This window comes from Schistocerca nitens, chromosome 4, assembly GCF_023898315.1.
Source record: "Schistocerca nitens isolate TAMUIC-IGC-003100 chromosome 4, iqSchNite1.1, whole genome shotgun sequence".
Lineage (NCBI taxonomy): Eukaryota > Metazoa > Arthropoda > Insecta > Orthoptera > Acrididae > Schistocerca > Schistocerca nitens.
Window position 1 is genome coordinate 89,581,392 of NC_064617.1, and position 6,169 is coordinate 89,587,560.

General features: G+C 47.2%; 1 non-coding gene across 1 annotated transcript; it reads right to left on the bottom strand.

The window, feature by feature from the left end:
• Positions 1-236: 236 nt before the first annotated feature.
• Trnaa-cgc (transfer RNA alanine (anticodon CGC)) lies at positions 237-309 on the bottom strand. Its single transcript has one exon. It is a non-coding gene; the product is annotated as a tRNA-Ala (tRNA).
• Between the last annotated feature and the right edge of the window lie 5,860 nt (positions 310-6,169).

Consider the following 6,169-nt stretch of genomic DNA (forward strand, 5'->3'; position numbering starts at 1 on the left):
CGTGCCGGCGCTGACTACGCCGTAAGAGTTTGGCGTCATGGTTTGGGAGGCCAAAAGCAGTGAAAGGTGGTGGTGATTACTGTTTAACGTCCCGTCGACAACGAGGTCATTAGAGACGGAGCACAAGCTCGGGTTAGGGAAGGATTGGGAAGGAAATCGGCCGTGCCCTTTCAAAGGAATCATCCCGGCATTTGCCTGAAACGATTTAGGGAAATCACGGAAAACCTAAATCAGGATGGCCGGAGACGGGATTGAACCGTCGTCCTCCCGAATGCGAGTCCAGTGTGCTAACCACTGCACCACCTCGCTCGGTAAAAGCAGTGAAAAATATCTAGTTTTCTACCTCTTCCAATCCAACGTCGTGGGACGACGCTGTTAAAATAACGCCGCAACTCAACGTGAAAATGCGGCTGGCAGCCGTTATGCGTACAAATAAAATCACTGGAATCTTCCTGGAACTGAGGAAACAACCAGTTTTCAGCTTGTCCAATTATGACACTCCTGTCAGTTTCCTTCGCCAAAAAGAAAGATCCATAAACTTTGTGAACAGAAACGGCACAAAACACATTCAGTTTCTGTGACTGTCTTTCATTCTCGACGACGAAATCAGGATTCTTTGCCCCCCAAATTCTTACGACGAGGTTGTTTACTAACCCGATGGATGAAACGTCCTTTCCTCCGAAAAGATGAGTCGTTCGGGAAAAGTGTCCTCTGCCATATCCCGCAGAATTAAACTAGAATATTCGTAACTTCTGTTATGGTCGCGGGGTTGTAATTGCTGCAGTGTCTGTAGCTTTAAAGCTTCATATGCGGGCATCATTTCAGAACACGCTACACCGTGGTTTGAGAAGTTACAGTTCCTGGCCTACCCGTTTGTGGACACATCTCGAATACGTTTGGCGTATTCATCAGACGTGCGTGGCCGACTAGTGCGCTCTTCTGTTTGCATACGCAGTCAGCTACCAAGAATTTTTTAACGCCAGTCATAAATATGTTTATGCAGAGGCGGCAGCTTCCTGAATAGAAGGCGGAATGGACATTGCACGTCAACAATGGACTGTCTTTGCACAAATACCCAACTCACAAAATAATTTCTGCTGTCGTGAGTCGCCATTTTGATTAACAGAAACAACAGCGCAACTGTGTTAAAATCTGAATCTTTCTCTCTCCAGTAACATTGGCAGTTGTTCTGTAATAACCAACTGGTGATCTTTCTTTTTGAAACAACCCAACGTCGCTTGTCAGGTTCCTCACAGGAAATTTTATCGCTTTCTGGTCGTGGCGATGATTTCGGCGATGTCTTGCAATCCTGGGGGTTCTGAATTTTCTAACAATATTGGTGAAATAGAGTACCATGTCTTTTGTCTGTCGCTTCCTTATGTAGCCTTCAGTGAATTACAGAAGAGCGTAATACAAATTATGTTGCATTTTACCTGCCTGAACTCCTCCAAAATTCTCATAAGAACAGCCCCTTCTCTTGTGCACATCTAAATTTCAACAGTAAGCTTATATTTGGCTAGCTGAGACTTCGCTTGGTTTCCCATGGCCGAGCTATTGTAGCAGAGTATGAAGTAGGCAGTAGTGGTATGCTATAGGTATATGTACCTATACCTCAAATTCGGTTCAAAAATGGTTCAAATGGCTCTGAGCACTATGGGACTTAACTTCTGAGGTCATCAGTCCCCTAGAACTTAGAACTACTTAAACCTAACTAACCTAAGGACATCACACACATCCATACCCGAGCCAGGATTCGAACCTGCGACCGTAGGGGCAGCACGGTTCCAGACTGTAGCGCCTAGAACCGCACGGCCACTCCGGCCGGCCTCAAATTCGGGCCCGAATTTCTGCGCTAGGCGAGAGGTAAAAATGATGAAATATCATGATCGAAATGTATTTCGACCTTATTAATACTAAGAGGACTCCGTGTGTCACCTCTGACACCAGGGTTTCTCGAAGGCACTACACTCCTCCATATTCATCGCAGGACCAAACGCTCATGTGACTATTAGTCATTTTTGGAGTTGTACAACCCACCATAATTTCGTCCTCTAATCCACCTGTTACACCTAAAGTACAACGTGGGACGCTTTTGACCATACCCAGTTTAACTCTATATCAATAATACAGGATTTCAGGCTTTAATTAGGTTCTGGGCGTGCCCCGACGTTACTAACACGATGTTTTAGTATGTTACGACAATTTAGGACAAAAGTACTTTGAAATACGAATAATACCGAGCTCGGACGATTGTTTATAGTGGCGCAGCTTTCGGTTCTTTACGGACTGGCTACATGCACACTGATGCAGTAACGCGTTGAAGCCTGAGATTGACATAATTAGGCGAAGCCCCCACTGCACCACCTTCCAGTGCTCCGCTCATAGTTCCATTAGACGACAGGAGATGTCACGTGGGTCACTCTCAGAGAGGCTTCCTGTCTATATCTCTGTCAGTGATCGCGCAGAACACCCTGAGGTCGTCTGGACGGCAGCTAGTTTCCGAACGAATTAGCTTACTGTGGGATACTTGAAACTCGTGGTCCGAACGAGGGTCATGGTGACCATGACTTTATGATGTTGGCACAGCCATCCATCAGCTGTGGTCGTAACATGACAACTGACAATTTCTTATCCTCCGTGAAACTGGCGGATGAGGTGAAATAAAAAAAAAAAGCATCTTTGCTCTCCTCTCTTCAGAGATCTCTCAGAAACGTTTGGCGTGGAGACAAGGCGAGCGACAGAGTATGCCAAGGGTAAAAGGAAAACGATCCTTATTATGAGAAACACGCATGCTAGATGCAGAGTAAATAACAGTACAGAGAAGAAACTTCCATACACTGTGAAGTTATATAAAGAAACGAAGGATGGAATCGACGTAGTTGAACTAATGACTAGACTTTACAGTCTCCGAGCTGGCACCCAGCAGCGGCCTGTGAATGTCTTTTACAACATTCTTGACTTTACCAAGATCAATCCTCACACAATTTTCAAGTCATTTACCTCTAAGGAGATGTCATAGTGAGACTTCATCCTTAGAGTAACAGATGAGCGTCCTGACTCCTTCTAAACTAGAGAGATGAATCAGTCTTCCATTGCAGGCACTTGGTACCAGCACTGGCAATCTGGAAATAGAAAGAGTTGTCAAATTGAGGTTTGCTGCAAAGAACGATAGGGAAATAAAATATCACACGTATGTTTCAACTGGAACACGTACGTGTTCAAATGCTACCAATCCAAAACTCTGGCCGAATGTCTGAACTGTGAGCCCATCTCAGCTTAGACAGTTCTGTCTACTTCTTTCTTGGTAAATCTTTCCAGATATTTATAATTCTACAGCGAAATAGTTTGATCTTATTTTTTCGTTATATTTATGCTTGATGCAAGAAAAAATGGTTCAAATGGCTCTGAGCACTATGGGACTCAACTGCTGAGGTCATTAGTCCCCTAGAACTTAGAACTACTTAAACCTAACTAACCTAAGGACATCACACACATCCATGCCCGAGGCATGATTCGAACCTGCGACCGTAGCGGTCTTGCGGTTCCAGACTGCAGCGCCAGAACCGCGCGGCCACTTCGGCCGGCTTTGATGCAAGACTGAGAAATTTCTTCCAAAAATTAAAATAACAATAATAAAAATAAATGTATATGAAAATTTATTTTTGATTGTGAACTGTTCATTTTCAAGAGCAAATTGCTCTTTGGTTACAGATTAGATTTCCTGAATACGTTGTTACTATGGTGACACCCGAAACACCACCCAACCATCAACCAAAGGATGTTTTCCTAGTGCAGGTCACAACTGACCCACATAGTACTTCAAAGTGTACGGGGAAGTCCAGTACTTCTGTTGTACGGCTTTCAAATAATATGGGGTGCAACCCTGCATGACATACAACGGTACAATCACGAGCTGTGGAGCTTATTTCCACTGTCTACACAATAACGTGCCAAATCAGAGACAAGAAGATAATTTTGGTTGAGCCCTTTGCTGTTATGAAAATATCATTTTTGGTCTCGAAGATTTCTCACGTCAATATTGATATTACGAATATAAATACGTGTATTTTTTATATACTAAAGAAATCAGCTTAACTGTAAGGTATAGCAGTAATCTGGGTTTAAAAAAATATATCCCATGTGACTTTCAGACATTTGAGATGTAATAAACTGTGTGTACATCGTCCCAAATTTATGTCGGGGGGCAAAACATGTTCAACAACTGAAATGAACAGTTGTGACAAAAATGGAACTTTTCGAGCCGTGTTCCCTTCTGTATAAATTTTGGGGGTGCCCATGGCCTTGACATGGCCGCCATAAACATAAACTCCGTAGCCATTCGTCGTCGCCGCCAGCAGGCACCTCTGGCTGCGCTGTATCTAAGGGCACAGCAGCGACAGTTTCTCTCGCATGCGTTTTGCTTCTCTGTGATGGTTAAATTGAACATTGTCCGCAACCGTACTGACGACTGTTAACGTTAACTCCCATGCAATCCATATCTTATGTACGAAATAACAATTGTGTTTAACATACACTCCTGGAAATTGAAATTAGAACACCGTTAATTCATTGTCCCAGGAAGGGGAAACTTTATTGACACATTCCTGGGGTCAGATACATCACAGGATCACACTGACAGAACCACAGGCACATAGACACAGGCAACAGAGCATGCACAATGTCGGCACTAGTACAGTGTATATCCACCTTTCGCAGCAATGCAGGCTGCTATTCTCCCATGGAGACGATCGTAGAGATGCTGGATGTAGTCCTGTGGAACGGCTTGCCATGCCATTTCCACCTGGCGCCTCAGTTGGACCAGCGTTCGTGCTGGACGTGCAGACCGCGTGAGACGACGCTTCATCCAGTCCCAAACATGCTCAATGGGGGACAGATCCGGAGATCTTACTGGCCAGGGTAGTTGACTTACACCTTCTAGAGCACGTTGGGTGGCACGGGATACATGCGGACGTGCATTGTCCTGTTGGAACAGCAAGTTCCCTTGCCGGTCTAGGAATGGTAGAACGATGGGTTCGATGACGGTTTGGATGTACCGTGCACTATTCAGTGTCCCCTCGACGATCACCAGTGGTGTACGGCCAGTGTAGGAGATCGCTCCCCACACCATGATGCCGGGTGTTGGCCCTGTGTGCCTCGGTCGTATGCAGTCCTGATTGTGGCGCTCACCTGCACGGCGCCAAACACGCATACGACCATCATTGGCACCAAGGCAGAAGCGACTCTCATCGCTGAAGACGACACGTCTCCATTCGTCCCTCCATTCACGCCTGTCGCGACACCACTGGAGGCGGGCTGCACGATGTTGGGGCGTGAGCGGAAGACGGCCTAACGGTGTGCGGGACCGTAGCCCAGCTTCATGGAGACGGTTGCGAATGGTCCTCGCCGATACCCCAGGAGCAACAGTGTCCCTAATTTGCTGGGAAGTGGCGGTGCGGTCCCCTACGGCACTGCGTAGGATCCTACGGTCTTGGCGTGCATCCGTGCGTCGCTGCGGTCCGGTCCCAGGTCGACGGGCACGTGCACCTTCCGCCGACCACTGGCGACAACATCGATGTACTGTGGAGACCTCACGCCCCACGTGTTGAGCAATTCGGCGGTACGTCCACCCGGCCTCCCGCATGCCCACTATACGCCCTCGCTCAAAGTCCGTCAACTGCACATACGGTTCACGTCCACGCTGTCGCGGCATGCTACCAGTGTTAAAGACTGCGATGGAGCTCCGTATGCCACGGCAAACTGGCTGACACTGACGGCGGCGGTGCACAAATGCTGCGCAGCTAGCGCCATTCGACGGCCAACACCGCGGTTCCTGGTGTGTCCGCTGTGCCGTGCGTGTGATCATTGCTTGTACAGCCCTCTCGCAGTGTCCGGAGCAAGTATGGTGGGTCTGACACACCGGTGTCAATGTGTTCTTTTTTCCATTTCGAGGAGTGTATATCAACGGGGACAGGTGAAAATGTGTGCCCCACCGGGAGTCGAACTAGGGATCTCCTGCTAACATGACAGACGCTCTATTTATCTGAGCCCCCGAGGGCACAGAGAATAGTGCGACTGCAGGGACTACCTCGCGCACGCCTCCCGCGAAACCTACATTCTCGCTTTATATGTCCACATACTACATTCGTAGTGTCCATACCCATCACACGCA